Source organism: Dermacentor albipictus, chromosome 3, assembly GCF_038994185.2.
Source record: "Dermacentor albipictus isolate Rhodes 1998 colony chromosome 3, USDA_Dalb.pri_finalv2, whole genome shotgun sequence".
NCBI lineage: Eukaryota > Metazoa > Arthropoda > Arachnida > Ixodida > Ixodidae > Dermacentor > Dermacentor albipictus.
In genome coordinates, this window is record NC_091823.1 from 179,345,175 (window position 1) to 179,361,363 (window position 16,189).

The 16,189-nt window shown below is 50.3% G+C and overlaps 1 protein-coding gene across 2 annotated transcripts in view; it reads left to right on the plus strand.

Moving 5' to 3' along the window:
- The window catches only part of LOC135899893 (CRISP/Allergen/PR-1-like), a 232,784-nt gene that overhangs the window by 201,423 nt on the left and 15,172 nt on the right, over window positions 1-16,189 (plus strand). The window lies entirely within an intron of this gene.

The following is a 16,189-nucleotide window of genomic DNA, read 5'->3' on the forward strand; positions in this document are numbered from 1 at the left end:
CCGCATATATATTTGAAACGGAATATTTACTCGTATGACAGTACTCTGTGTGATTAAAAAATCTTGAACATTTTTTATCACATAGGTTTTCTAGTTTCATTGTTTGTCCGCGCCCTCACCTAGTCGCACTTCAATCGTGTGCCACTAACTGATATCTCTGGCGATAGGTTTTGGCACGCTTTTCGTTCCAAGCTTTCCGACCTATTCAATGGGCCTTGGCTGAAAATTTTCACGTCCAAAGTACTTACAAAGGTTCTGTCCTACTCGCATTTGGCGCTCACAGTGACATTGCTCCTGAATCAGTCTATTTTTGTACATAATTTGCACTCGTGAAAAGCCTGTCAGATGCTGACCAGCAGTGCCTTAGCCGCATTGTCTATCATATTAGAAAGCTCAATTTCTCGTATCCCTAAGGCGTCTATACCGGAGAAAACGATCTCAAACTACGGCGCTCGGAAATATCAGTCACAGCCTTGGTGCACAGTGCAATTCAATGTGAACGGAGATTTTCTTGACCCTTCACGAAGTGCCGGCAATGCTCGCGGAAAATAAATGAAGTTGCGATAAAATGCATTCCTGCAGGCATATGGCCTGCAAAGTACATATTCTGGAATACACAACGTGTGCGTATGAGTTGTAAACGTGATAACGTTAGTTGACGGCAGAAGTGTGGCGTTGCGGGGCACTGGCACGGAAGATGACGACGGACAGCAGACACGTAGTTTATCGCTTCCGGATAAGTCAATTCAGGTTGCGGTTCAAGAACTCCTAGTGACTCCTGCACCTCCGCGGGCGATGTCAGCAGCTGAAGCTAGGGAACATCTTGCGCACTTCAAAGCACACAACGGCTCTGAAAGTCTCTCGAAGCTACGTCTTGTATTTCTCACTTTGGCGCAAGCATTTAGTGAAAATATTGCCTCGTGCGAATTTCCAGAGTTCTCTTGATGGTCATGGCAATGTTCCTGGCCTTTTTGGGCTCGCACTTCGGGGACAATACTTGCAGCCTGAGGCTAGCTGAATGGTCTCAGGTGACGATGACGATGTCTGTATCTTTTTTACTTTGTTTGCGGCTTGTGGGAAGAGTCGGTAACAAGGAATCACCTTTACCAGATGCCACGTTGTGATCTCCTAGTGGAATGACCTTCTAAACCATAGGTGATGGATCCAATGGTAAATGGCAAACAGTGTAGGGTAGCCGCGACTCCACAGCCACCATGGACTTCGTCCATCCGAAGTATGTGAAAAGTGGAGACTACGTGTCCGAATGCGCATGCATAAGGCTGGCCATCAGCGAAGACTCAGTGTGCCTGCTGCCTATGTCAAAGCTACAAATTGAGGGACCTTTCGGAGCAGTCTCTGTGGGCTACCGGAAGGCAGCCCTTACTTTTTCGCGAACCACTCGGAGTCGCTACTGATTAAAAGGGGGTGCACATTGCTGAAGCCCAAGTCATGGCTTAGACGAGATACAAAGCACGCGAACTAGCTCATCAGCTGCGTTACGACGAGGAACAAAGTGCAGGAAAAGAGAATGAAATAGGTCGCTCCGGAGGCGTAGTAAAGCCGGAGGAGAAAACCTTTCCGATTTTCCCGAAAGAAAATCAGGAGGAGGATCATGCCGAGAAGCCGCTAAAGAAAAAAAGAAAAATGCACTCGAAAGGAAAAGAAAACGGTTTCCAGGGTCCGTGCTGGCACTGACCCCGCATAGCTATGAGCGCGTGCTATGTGTTGACAGGGAAGTGCTACAGGTGGCACAGCAGAATGACTCGATGGTAGCGGTTCTGAACAGCGGAACAAGTGAAGGTGTGTCGTCGAAAAACATTTCTTTCGAAGTGAGGAATGGTGTCCTATACCGCAAGTACCGAGATAGGCGAAGCCAATCTTACGATCAACTAGTGGTGCCGGCAGCGTATCGTAGGACGTGCGGAGCCTTTGTCATGATCACTCACAGGCAGGACACCTATACTCCGTTCCATACATAGCAGTCAACGCTGTGCAGGCTAGACATACTTCTTGCAGTGGCTTCGTTCGCAACGGGATATAGATCGATATTTTGTTGACTGCAATTGTGCGCATGTTTCTATATAGGCTCAGTATTGAATGAAACAAGTTTTATTCCTTAGAAACAAACACACTGTGTTATATGGCTGCTAATGCATTGTTTTAGATCATTTTTATTATTTGTTCTTTTCGAGTTTTTTTTTTTTTTTACTTCCAACCCGTCGCGAGGAGCATCACGTGCGTGCTCGCGCGAGCGAACGCCGTTGGCGCGCAGCGAAGCCTGGACAGAACGAAGCATAGGCGGCACGCGAGGAGTGATAATTTTTCATGGCAAACTTCTTGCATAGTTTCCACAGAATTGACTGCTATGTATGGAACGGAGCATAGGTATAAATAAAACAAGAAAAAGGACTGCTGCAGGAATTTTATTGGCCGGGTTGTTTCAAAGAGGCGCAAAATTCATCCGCACTTGCGAGAGTTGTCAGAGACCTGGAAAGTCTAACGACAAATGGAAAGCATTAATGGTAAGGATGCCCACTACTTCTCTGCCTTTCCGCAGAGTTGTTGTGGATTTGGTTGGACTGTTGCCAAAAACAAACACAGGGAATAGGTAAATTCTAAATTTATTGTGACCTGCAACACAGTTTCCTGAGGCGCTTTCCTTAAAAGAGGCAACTTCGGTCGAGGGAGTGGATGCTCTGCTTTCCATGTTATCACGCCTTGGTTGCCCGGCAGAAATAAAATAAGACCAAGGAACAGCTTTCATGAGCGCACTCAGGACAACATTCCTCGAGAAATGTCCCGTTAGGCTTTCGCATAGCTCAGTCAATCATCCTCAGAGCAACAGCGTAGAGAGATGGCATGCTGTCCACAAGAAATTTTGGAGAGCGGCTTCCCGAAAAAGGAAGTGTGAGTTGGACTGTTGCCCACCGGGCACAATCATTGCGTTGCGCACGGTTCCAAACGAGGGACCAAGGTTTTTGCTCCAGCAAAGCTGGTATATGGCCGACATCTTCGAGCTCCACTGACGTTAGTTAGCGAGCTATAGTAAAACAATCGGGTGCCCAAAAGTATTATCAAGTATGTGTTGAATCTCATGCAAAGGTTACGTGAGTCTCGTGGGATCGTGAATTCTAGCCTAGAGGCAGCGCATGACGCTTCAAAGCGATATTACCAGAGAAATGCGAGGAAGCGATCATTCGACACTGGCGATAAAGTGATGATCTTGCGGTCATATCGCCAAAGTAAGCTAGAAGTCCAGTTCTATGAAACCGCCGAAGTTATTGAGCGCATTTCAGATGTGAATCACACCGTACGCGTCTGGAACGGGTTTATCATGTGCACCTAATGAAACCTTCTTCGAGTCAACCTCCATTGTCAGCATAGCTGTGAATGTTTGAGAAGACACGTTCCTCGAGAGCTCCATGGTCTCGTGGGAAAACAGGCCCTAGTATGAAAAAAAAAATTAACGCGTGCTGCTAACAAGGAGAAACTACAAAGTCAGACAGTGGTAAATTTCAGAAGCCTTATACGGGAATATGTGGACTGTTTTGAGGGGAAGCTGGGAAGAAGTCATTTTATAAAACATGATATCAAGCTAGCAATGAAAGTCGAAAGTTGAGGCTTTAGGCTTATTTTTTATCGCACTGCCATTCTCTGGCCCATTTCAATGCGCAAAGTCCGCAAAAAATTTTAAAGACATATGGATGGAATCAAAAATTTTTTATCATCTACCCGTCATAATTTCTCTGTTATTTGCGTTAGTGAAACCTGGCTCTTCGCATCTCACAACAACTTGTATAGCTTTCCTTCGTACTCATCTGAGTACTGCCACCGTGAAAACAGTAATCATGGTGGTCGTGCTATTTTTGTATCCTCAGAGTTGCGTTTTCATAGGCCATATGACTTGACACACAACGTGGCGAACTGTGAATCTGTCAGGGTCGACATTGACGATACATTTTTTTCATAAGATAAGAAAAACCCGATAGTTGGCTGCATCTATCGTTCACCCTCATCATCTGGAAGCGCGTTTTGCTTAGCACTAAGTAATTTGCTGCATAATTTATCATTCGAACAGAAAAATATCATTATCATGGGCGATATTAATATTGTTCTCTTAGATACATCCAACCTACTACTTAATGATTACGTTAGCTGCCAAAATGGGTTCGGATATGAAAACCGAATTACTCTTCCAACTCATTGTCCCACGAACAAGCAGGGCACGGTTATCGACCGCATATTGTCCAATCTTCTTTGCTAACCCTGACTGTGGCGTTGTCGAAGCTTCAATAACCGATCATTACCCAACATTCCTGCGCTTAACATTTACTGATGGCACTACCGATGGAAGCTTCACCAAAAAGGACTTAATTCGTAATTTTTTTTTAATTAATTTCCGCCTCAGACTCGTCCCCAGTAATGGTATGTAATAACCCTGAATCTGCCTATAGCGCATTCTCACAAATAATTTCTAGTGCTATTTCAGATTCCACGGTACCAATGAATTGTAAAAAAGACATTTTCAGCTCCTTGTGACCCATGGTTATCCACCAGTTTGCTAAATGGCTTAAGGAGAAAAGAGAACCTTTACAGAAAAACAAAAAAGAGCCATTTAACACTGCGCTTCACGAAAGGTACAATAAATATTTTAACTTACTGGGAAAACTACTCAAACAGGCTAAAACAACGTAATAAGAAATTTAGGTCTGCAGGTAATGATGTCAGAAAGCAATGGAAAGTATCAAACTGTTTTTAAGGTCGATCCACACATAATTCCGAGATAACTATCATATAATCGGAGGATCTTTTCCTTGATAATCCCCTGGACATTGCCAACTCCTTCATTAATTTCTTCTGTGCCGATAATGAAGGGCGCAACGATTCATTGACCATTACCTACCCCCGTGTGCCTCATAGCTTTTTCCTTAATCCCGCGACACCTGAAGACATAGTGACAGTAAACTTCAGTCTAAAAAATACAGGGTCTGGTCTTCATAACTTCAGCCTATCTCTCATAAAAATGGTAGCGTTTCTAATATTTCAAATATTTTGTCACAACAGGATTCTATCCAACTTCTTTGAAAAAGGCCAAAATAATCCCTATTTTAAAGAAGGGAGATAGGCGTCTAACATCTAACCACCGCCCTATTGCTATACTTTGGTTCTTTAGTAAAATTATCGAAAAACTAATCGTAACACGCTTATCAAGTTATTTATCGAAATTTTGTATCCTATCATGAAACCAATTTGGGTTTAGGGAGGGTTACTCAGCTGATTTGGCATTAACAATCTAACAGACAAGATTCGGCAAGCAATTGGCACGGGATATTTTGCTGGTTCATTATATTGTTACGTAGGAAGACACCGACGAAAAGCTATTTACAAGTATATTTACAAGGCAATACGCCGCAGTTGGCCAAGAGGCAACAGTCCGCGCTAGCTTCCAATCGTCGTCGTCGTCTTCTTACTGCTCGGCTCTTCGTCATTGTAAACACTATCCCGTAGCACTACCCCCGGCGGCAAAAGCGCCATCCCGGAGTGACTAAAAGCCGGACTCTGAAGCAGTGTAGTAGGTCTTGAGCCTAGTGACGTGCACGACATCACTAGATGCCAGAGTAGATGACGAGGTTGAGCTCACAGGAGCGATTTCGTACGTCAAAGGCGTCACCTGGCGCAGCACGCGGTAGGGCCCTGTGTACCGAGAAAGGAGCTTTTCTGAAAGTCCGACGTGACGAGAGGGCGACCACAAGAGCGCGAGCGCACCAGGCGAAAACTGTACGTCACGATGGCGGGCGTTGTACTGACGCTGCTGCGTGGTTTGCGAGTCCGTCAGTCGAGCACGGGCAAGCTGGCGTGCATGGTCGGCGAGGGCAATGGCATCGCGCGCATACTCGCTTGTTGAGGTCGCAGCAGGAGGAAGTACCGTGTCAAGGGGCAAGGTCGGTTCGCGACCGTAGAGTAGATAAAATGGAGAAAATCCGGCGGTGTCGTGCCGGGAAGAATTATAAGCAGATGTGACGTAAGGAAGGGCAACGTCCCAGTCGTGGTGGTCCTTCGAAACGTACTTGGACAGCATGTCGGTAAAAGTACGGTTTAACCGCTCTGTCAGGCCATTGGTTTGAGGATGGTATGAGATAGTCAGCTTGTGTTAAATAGAGCAGGAACGCACAATGTCGGCGATAACTTTTGAGAGGAAGTTACGACCACGGTCAGTAAGCAGCTGTCGCGGGGCGCCATGCACTAAGATAATGTCACGCAAGAGAAAGTCCGCGATGTCAGTGGCGCAACTAGTAGGGAGAGCCCGCGTGATAGCGTATCGGGTGGCTTTATCAGTTGCGACGGCTACCCATTTGTTCCCAGAGGATGAAGTGCGAAAGGGACCGAGGAGGTCTAATCCAGCACGAAAGACCGGTTCCACAGGGATGGTGATCGGCTGGAGATGACCGGCAGGTAGCACCTCAGGTGTTTTCCGACGCTGGCAGGGATCACAGGCAGCAAAATAGCGTCGGACGGAGCGAGCGAGACCAGGCCAATAGAAGCGGCGGCGGACGCGGTCGTACGTGCGGGGTACCCCAAGATGCCCTGCAGTGGGTGCGTCATGCATCTCAAAGAGCACAGTCTGTCGTAGATGTTTTGGCACGACAAGAAGATCAGGGCCATCAAGAAGGAAGTTTCTTCGGTACAGAATGCCACCCTGAAGGACATATCTGCGAACGGATGCGTCGGTAGGTGTAGAGCGCAGACGCTCGATGAGTACTCGCAGCGATAGGTCTCGATACTGCTCATCGGCGATGTTAGCAAAGGCAGACACAGAGAAAATGCCGTCGGCGGTACTACTGTCGGCGTCGTCAGGCTCGTCTACAGGGTAGCGAGACAGGCAGTCAGCGTCCTTGTGTAGTCGGCCAGATTTGCAGGCAACAGAAAACGAATATTCTTGGAGGCGTAAGGCCAAGCGACCAAGTCTTCCTGTAGGGTTTTTCAATTAGCATAACCAGCAAAGCGCGTGATGGTCTGTGATAACGGAAAAGGGTCGGCCATATAAGTATGGGCGGAACTTCGCAACTGCCCAAACTAGGGCCAGACACTCACGCTCAGTGATGGAATAGTTGCGCTCCGCGGGCGAGAGGAGCCTGCTGGCGTAAGCGATAACACGGTCGTGACCACGCTGGCGTTGTGCCAGTACTGCGCCAATTCCGTGACCGCTGGCATCAGTACGGACTTCGGTAGGTGCAGAAGGATCGAAATGGGCCAGAATGGGAGGCGTTTTGAGAAGGTCGATTTGAAGCGAGAATGCAAAGGCCTCGTTATCGCCCCACTGGAAAGGGGCGTCTTTATTCAAAAGCTCGGTTAATGGTCGTGCTATGGCCGCGAAATTTTCCACGAAACGGCGGAAGTACGAGCAAAGGCCGATGAAGCTGCGCGCATCCTTGACACACTTTGGAACAGGGAAGTGCGTAACAGCATGGATCTTGCCTGGCCCCGGTTGCACTCCGTTCGCGTCAACGAGATGTCCAAGGACTGTAATCTGACGACGGCCGAATTGGCACTTCGATGCGTTGAGTTGCAGACCGGCTCGCCGAAAAACGTCCAGGACTGCTGAGAGGCGCTCGAGGTGCGTAGCGAATGTTGGGGAGAATACTATAGCGTCGTCCAAGTAGCACAGGCACGTGGACCATTTGAAACCTTGAAGAAGGGAGTCCATCATGCGTTCAAAAGTAGCAGGAGCGTTACATAGACCGAACGGCATCACTTTGAATTGATAAAGACCGTCGGGTGTTATAAAGGCAGTCTTCTCGCGGTCGAGATCATCCACGGCAATCTTCCAATAGCCGGAGCGAAGGTCAATAGAGGAGAAATAGCGAGCACCGTGGAGGCAGTCAAGGGTGTCATCAATCCAAGATAGGGGATACACGTCCTTTTTGGTAACCCTGTTAAGGTGCCGATAAGCCACAAGAAAGCGCCATGAGCCATCCTTCTTTTTTACCAGCACAACAGGTGACGCCCATGGACTACATGATGGTTCAATAATGTTCTTGGCAAGCATTTTGCGAACTTCGGTGTGAATAACTTGACGCTCAGCCGGTGACACTCGATACGGGCAGCGATGAATAGGAGGGGCATCGCCGACGGCGATGCCCTTCCTATGCGATGTTTAACAACTGATTCCCTCCTAATGCGATGTTTAACAACTGTTGTTTGGGCCAAAGGACGATCGTTAAAGTCAAAAATATCTTGGTAGGAAATCAGAACGCGGTAGAGCGCACGAGCGTGCTCGGACGGCATGTTGGGTGCAATGATTTTCTGTAAGTTGGCGATGGTACAAGTTGCCGACTGCGATCGTAGAGGAGGATCGGCTGAATTGTCGTCTACTGAAATCGATGCGATAGAGTGATCCTCGAATCTGTAAAGTTGGGCCAGAGACATCCCGCGTGGCAGCACTTGTGTCGGCCAGCCAAAATTGACCACTGGCAGGCAGACGAAATTCGCCGTAATAGATAAAACTGTATGAGGTACTGTGATCCCGTGTGTAAGGAGGACGTCTTGCATAAGAGCCGCGATGTAGTGACCGTCGGGGACTGGTGGGGATGACGCGAATTCAACGTAAGTCAGTGCCGAAGGTGGCAAGCGAACGAAGTCGACGGAACTGAGGCGGGTAGGGTGCTGTTCAGCGGGATCCAGAACAGGCAGGTCGAGGCGGAGAGTACTGGCGGAGCAACAGGCGTCTTGGCGGGCGTGATTATTTTCTTCAGCCGGTTCCGAAGGTCAGCGCTCATTACCAACAAATGCGCCCCAGTGTCTATGAGAGAAGATACAGGAACACCGTCGACTTGCACGTCAAGAAGGTTCAGATGAGTGGGCAACGTCAGGAGGATTTGGCGGCGTAGGGAGTAATGCAGCGTCACCTCGACGCGCTGCATCGTCTACTTTTCCGGCTGGGAGCGCCGTCCGAAGGGAGTCGGCGAATAGGAGCGACGGGGCTGGAGGGAGCGGAATTGTCGTCGTTGGGGCGAAGGCGAACGAGAATAGGGGAGGTTCGGCGCAGGAGAATTGGTGGTGGCATTATCTGAGCGGGCAGCATAGGGACGAGAAAGGCCACCTGGGGGGCGAGAGTATGCAGTATATGTAGACTGGTTCAGGGAACTCCAGCGACTGCCAGAGTGCCGAGAAATGTGCCCAATTCGATGGCAGTGAAAACAATTTGGCTTGTCGTCTGCAGTGCGCCATTCAGAGGGGTTGCAGAAACGTGGTGGGTAAGAAGGTGCTGGACAGGGCGGAATCGAAGAAGCCGGGTGGGTATCAGGGCGATGGGCCGAGCAGATGGTGTGAATACCCATGTTGGCGAACTCCTGGCGGACAACTGCCTGGATCAGGGAAACAGTGACTGCAGGTGCATTGGAGGGGTTGGAGTCGAAGGCAGCCGGATAGGCGGCCTCGATCTCACGCCGGAGAATCCTGGTAACATCGCCAGTGCTGTTGGGACGAGAAGCGTCTGCACAGGAAGATGTCGCTGGGGTGTTGGGCAGACGGGCAAACTGTTGGTCGATACGTCGGCTTTTAGCGAATTCCAGGCGGCGGCACTCCTTTATAACTGCATCCACCGTCGCGACGTTGTTAAATACGAGCAAGTTGAAGGCGTCATAGGCAATGCCTTTGAGGATGTGGGAGACCTTGTCGGACTCAGTCATGTGTGCGTCGACTTTGCGGCAAAGAGCCAAGACGTCCTGAATGTACGTGACGTAGGGCTCCGTTGACGTCTGCACACGACCGGAAAGCGCCTTCTGCGCGGCAAGTTGGTGACCGTAGGGGTTGCCGAACAGGTCTCGAAGCTTTTGCTTAAGCGAATCCCAACTGGTCAGCTCATCTTCGTGCGTCCGATACCAAACTCTAGGTGTGCCACCGACGTAAAAGACTACGTTGGCGAGCATGATAGTAGGGTCCCACCTGTTATTGCGGCTGACGTGTTCGTACAGGCTGATCCAGTCCTCGACGTCTTCCGCATCTTTTGCCGAGAATACGCCAGGATCACGAGGAGCGGGGAGAGTGATGTAGGTCGTCGATGTGGCAGCAGGTGTCGGAGCCAGCGGAGTCGAGTTGTCGTCGCCGGGAGCCATGAAGGAAGGCTCGACGTACCGTCCACTGCGAAGCTCCGTGACGAGGTACAGAGAACGCCCACCTCCACCAGATATGTTACGTAGGAAGACACCAACGAAAAGCTATTTACAAGTATGTTTACAAGGCAATACTCCGCAGTTAGCCAAGAGGCAACAGCCCGCGCTAGCTTCCAATTGTCGTCGTCGTCTTCTTACTGCTCGGCTCTTCGTCATTGGAAATACTATCCCGTAGCAATATATTGACCTTTCTAAAGCGTGCGATTCACTTGTTCATAACATCCTTTTTGCTAAATTAGGCTCTATTGGTATAACCGGCCTGGCACTGTGATTACTACGTAACTATTTGAAAGATAGAGAATATAGTGTATCAATATCCAGCACTCACTCGCACCCTAAAACAACTATCATTGGTGAACCACAAGAATATATATTAGGACCTCTCTTGTTTTTATTATACATTAATGACCTCCCACATTACCTAAAGTCCTCTTACTGTATCCTTTATGCTGACGAAACTACCATCTTCTCAGACTTAACCACGACGCGGCTAATATTGTAACCTGGTGCCGACTAAACATACTACATACTAATACTGCCAAATCTAACTTCATCGTCATCTCAGCTAAACAAAAGCCTATCTCAATGTATCCATCGCTAACCTTTGCTTCCAGTGCACTTTATCCTACTGATAGTGTACTGTTTCTTAGCGTCATAATAAATAAACACCTAAAATTTGTCGAGCATGTTTTATCCTTAGCAAAGAAGGCAGCATTATGGAATAAGAATATTATTTAAAGTTCGCAATTTCTTTAATATGAAGACACTCATGTCCCTCTACTATGCAGCAATAGTAATAAAGTAATAAAGAAAAACACCCGTAGCCATGAAACAACAAAGTAAGGAAGTTCGTCAGCGTCCGTAAAAGGGTTTAAGACGCACTACGTGGACTACTTCCGGTCGTGCGCGGCGCCGCTGTGAATGCGAAATGCCGTCTGGCACGACCTCATAGTCCAGTGCGCCAATACGTCGAATGACCTTGTAGGGTCCGAAATAGCGTCGCAGTGGTTTCTCACTGAGTCCTCGTCGGCGTATCGGGGTCCAAACCGAAACACGGTCACCGGGCTGGTACTCGACGAAGTGACGTCGGAGGTCGTAGTGTCGGCTGTCGGTCCTCTGCTGGTTCTTGATCCGTAGGGCGGGTGAGCTGCCGGGCTTCTTCGCCGCGCTGGAGACAGCTAGCTACGTCAGCATTCTGCTCGTCAGTGACATGCGGCAGAATGGCGTCGAACATCGTCGTCGAGTTCCTGCCGTAAACCAGTTTAAACGACGTGATCTGTGTTGTTTCTTGCAAAGCCGTGTTCTAAGCAAACCTTACGTACGGCAGGACTGCGTCCCACGTCTTGTGTTCGACGTCGACGTACATTGCTTGCATGTCGGCGAGGGTCTTGTTCAGGCGCTCCATGAGACCATTCGTTTGCGGGTGGTAGACAGTTCTCCTCCTGTGCGTTGTCTGACTGCATTGCAGAATGGCTCTGCTGTAAAGGCTGTTCCTCTGTTGGGGATGAGGACTTCTGGGGAACCATGTCGCAGCCGGATGTTGTCGACGAAAAATTTCGCCACTTCGGCTGCGCTGCCTTTCGGCAGAGCTCTAGTTTCAGTGAAGCGGGTGAGAAAGTCCGTTGCCACGACGATCCACTTATTTCCGGATGTTGTCGCCGGAAATTGTCCCAACAAATCCATCCCGATCTGCTGAAATGGTCGGCAAGGAGGTTTGATACGCTGTAGTAATCCTGCTGGCCTTGTCGGTGGTGTCTTACGTCACTGACAGTCTCGGCATGTCTTGATGTAACGGGCGACGTCGGTGGTCTGACGTGGCCAGTAATACCTTTCCGGTATCCTCGACAGCGTTCGGGAGAATCCGAGGTGCCCAGCGGTTGGATCGTCGTGTAAGGCGTGCAGTACTTCTGGACGCAGCGCTGACGGTACAACAAGAAGGTAGCTGGCGCGGACTGGTGAGAAGTTCTTCTTTACAAGCAGGTTGTTTTGTGGCGTGAACGAAGACAACCCGCGCCTGAATGCCCTAGGGATAACGTCGGTGTTCCCTTCCAAATACTCGATGATGCCTTTTAGCTCCGGGTCTGCTCGCTGCTGTTTAGTGAAGTCTCCCGCGCTTATTATTCCAAGGAAGGCGTCGTCGTCCTCGTCGTCTTGCGGCAGGCGATCGATGGGGGCGCGTGATAGGCAGTCGGCGTATGAGTGTTTTCGTCCGGACTTGTAGATCACCGTGACGTCATATTCTTGCAGTCGAAGGCTCCACCTCGCCAGCCGTCCTGAAGGGTTCTTTAAGATAACTAGCCAACACAACGCGTGATGGTCGCTGACGACTTTGAATGGCCTGCCATATAGATAAGGGCGGAATTTCGCTGTAGGCCAAATCATGGCGAGGCATTCCCTTTCAGTCGTAGAATAATTGCCTTCCGTTTTTGACAGCGACCGGCTAGCATAAGATATCACCCGTTAATGGCTGTCTTTCTTCTGGACTATGACGGCACCGAGGCCTAGGCTGGTGGCGTCAGTGTGGATTTCGGTATCGGCGTCTTCGTCGAAATGTGCAAATACCGGCGGCAACTGCATGCGTCGTTTCAGTTCTTCAAATGCGTCGGCATGCGGCGTTTGCCACCTGAACTCGGCATCAGATTTGGTTAGATGCGTTAGCAGCTCAGCGATGCGTGAAAATCCCCTGACAAAGCGCCTGTAGTAGGCACACATGCCAAGGAATCTACGCACTGCCTTCTTGTCAATGGGCCGTGGGAACTTTTGCGATGGCAGCTGTTTTCTGCGGGTCGGGGCGTACTCTGGATTTGCTGATGACATGGCCTATGAACAGAAGCTCATCGTAAGCGAAGCGGCACTTTCCCGGCTTCAGAGTGAGCCGTGATGATTTGATGGCCTCTAATACTGCCGCAAGCTCCCTAAAGTGGTCGTCGAAATTTCCGGCGGATGTGACGACGTCATCCAAGTAAACGCGACACGTCTGCCACTTCAATCCTGCTATTACCGTGTCCATGACGCACTGAAACGTTGCAGGCGCCGAGCACAGTCCGAACGGCATAACCTTGAACTCGTAGAGGCCGTCTGGCTTGATGATGGTGATCTCTTCGCGAACTCTCTCGTCGACTTCTGTTTGCCAGTAGCCAGACTTGAGGTCCACCGATGAGAATTATTTAGCGTTGCAGAGGCGATCCAATGCGTTGTAAATCCGTGAAAGAGGGTATACATCCTTCTTCGTGATGTTGTTCAATCGACGATAATTGACGCAGAAACGTATGGTTCCGTCTTTTTCTTCACCAGGACAACAGGAGATGCCCACGAGCTTTTTGACGGCTGGATGACGTCGTCGCGGAGCATTTCATCGACTTGTTGCCTACTAGCTTCACGTTCTCGCGTCGAAACTCGGTAAGGGCTCTGACGGAGTGGTTGAGCGCACTCTTCGGTTATTATGCGATACTTTGCAACTGGTGTTTGTCGAATCCTCGATGACGTCGAAAAGCAGTCTTTGTATCGGCGGAGAAAACTTCTGAGCTGTTGCTGCTTGCTCATGGGGAGACTTGCATTTACGTCGAAGTCTTGTTCGGGGACTATAGTCGGCAGGGTAGATGCAGCAGAATCTGAGAGAACGAAGGCATTGCTCGTTTCTATAATTTCCTCGGTGTACATGATTGTCCTGCCCTTGTTGATGTGCTTGAACTCTTGGCTGAAGTTTGTTAGCATGACTTTCGCTTTCCCTCCGTGAAGTCGAGCGATCCCCCTTGCGACACAAATATCACGGTCGAGTAGTAGATGCTGGTCGCCTTCAGTGACGCCTTCTACGTCAGCGGCTGTTTCGGTACCGACGGAAATAACAATGCTGGAGCGCGGCGGGATGTTCACTTGATCTTCGTGCACATTCAAGGTGTGGTGCCTACGAGAGCTCTCCGATGGTATCGCATGATCTTGCGACAGCGTTATCGATGTCGATAATTGTGCCATGTTGGTTCAGAAAGTCCATGCCAAGAATGACGTCTCATGAACACTGTTGCAGGATAACGAAGGTGGCAGGGTAAGTCCGGTCATGAACGGTAATTCTTTCCGTGCAGATTCCATCCGGCGTAATGAGATGTCCTCCAGCGGTCCGAATTTTGGGGCCCTCCCATGCAGTCTTGACCTTCTTCAACTCGGCGGCGATGTCTCCACTCATGACAGAGTAATAGGCCCCTGTGTCGACTGAGGCAGTGACTTCGTGGCCGTCGAGAAGCTCATCGAGGTCGGCGGTTCTTTGTCTTGCGTTACGGTTAGGTCTTGGCGTGGGAGCACTGCTGCGTCGCGTTCACCAGTGGCTGGAACGTCGCGTGAGGTCGTCTTTCATCAGCGTGTTCTTTGCTGCCAGACTTCGTCGGGACGGCGGTGTGTCGTCGTTGTTATGTCGTCTAGGCAGTCTTTTCGGCGTCTTCGTCGGTGACGGAGGATCTTCAACAGTTCGACGAACAGCAACTACACCTCCATCGGTTGCTGCTTTTAGTTTTCCGGATATGGGATGACGGACCACCCCGGGCTAGGCCAGCGTATGGTCGTGATTGCGGCGACAGGTAGCGGCCTGGTGACGGCCAACGGGGCCGTCGTCGAGAGTTCCACTGAGTGGCTGCAAGGTAGTCGACGATGTCACGTGGGCGCTCCCGAAGCTGTGGACGTGGCACGTTGACGCCGAACCCTCTCACTCCCAAGTCGTGGTATGGGCATCGGCAGTACACATGGCCGGCTTCTCCGCAGTGATAGCAGAGCGGGTGGCGGTTGGGGGCTTGCCAAGTCTCCATCTTCCTCGCGTAGGTGCGCTGGGCGACAGGTGTGCGCGCCGGCGACGGCGGTGGTGGTGGACGAGGGAATTGCGGCGTTATAGGGCCCTGGCGCGGTCGAGGAGGGGGCCTAGACAGCGTGCGACGGCGGCGTAAGCTATCACTTCTGGCTGGGGCTGCGATAACTGAGGTTGCACCTCAGGAACTCCAAGCGATCACTTTACATTTTTCGCGATGTTGGCTATCGAGGCCACTTGAGGCTGCGACGAAGGCAAGACCTTGCGCGCACAATGGCCCTGGTGGTCTCTTGAAGGTCGTTGGAACCCAGTCCTTGGATGGCGTAATGCGGCGTGAGCACCTAGTGGTTATATTGTCGGGTGCGCATTTCCAGAGTTTTCTCGATCGCTGATGCCTCTGCAGAAAACTCAGCTACGGTCTTCAGCGGGTTACGAATAAGCCCGGCGAAAAGTTCTTGCTTGACGCCCCACTTCAGGAAGCGGACTTTTTTCTCCTCGGACATTTCCGGGTCGGCGTGCCGGAAAAGACGATCTCCTCCGTGAAGATCGCGATTGTCTCATTTGGCAGCTGCACTCTGGTTTCTAGTAGAGCTTGAGCTCGCTCTTTTCGCACGGTGCTTGTAAATGTTTGCAAGAAGCCGCTTCGGAAGAGGTCCCAGGTCGTTAGGGTGGCTTCTCGATTCTCCAACCAGGTCCTGGCAGCGTCTTCCAATTCGAAATAGACATGTCGCAGCTTGTCGTCACTGTCCCAACTGTTTACGTCTCCAGCCAGCATTCCGGGTCCTCAAATGTGGAACAGCGGAACGCCGGTGGCTCCCTGGGCTGCTGCAGAACTACTGGGGCCGCTGCGGCTGCCATCGGGGCTGTCTTCTTGGTCGTCTCTCGGCGATCTTCTCTGACGATTTTCTTGGTCGTCTCTGGTAGAATTCCGTGTTCCGGGGGCAGCTGCTGTAGCCGGTGGCTTGCTCGATGTTCCGGGACGACATTGGTGTTGTCTTTGCGGTCCGGGGTTAAAGTACGGCTTGTCGGGGGCGTCCTGTACATGAATGTAAAGCACCTCCACCAGATGTCACGTATTAGTGACGGTGAAGAAGGCAGCAAAACTGCGATTATAGAAACTAGCATTTTATTGGGCGAACTTGTGCCCTCAAAGGCAGGCTACACTCAAAGAACAACGATAGCGGCGAACACACTCGGCGATCGTCGAAATTCTGATCAGCGGGTCAAG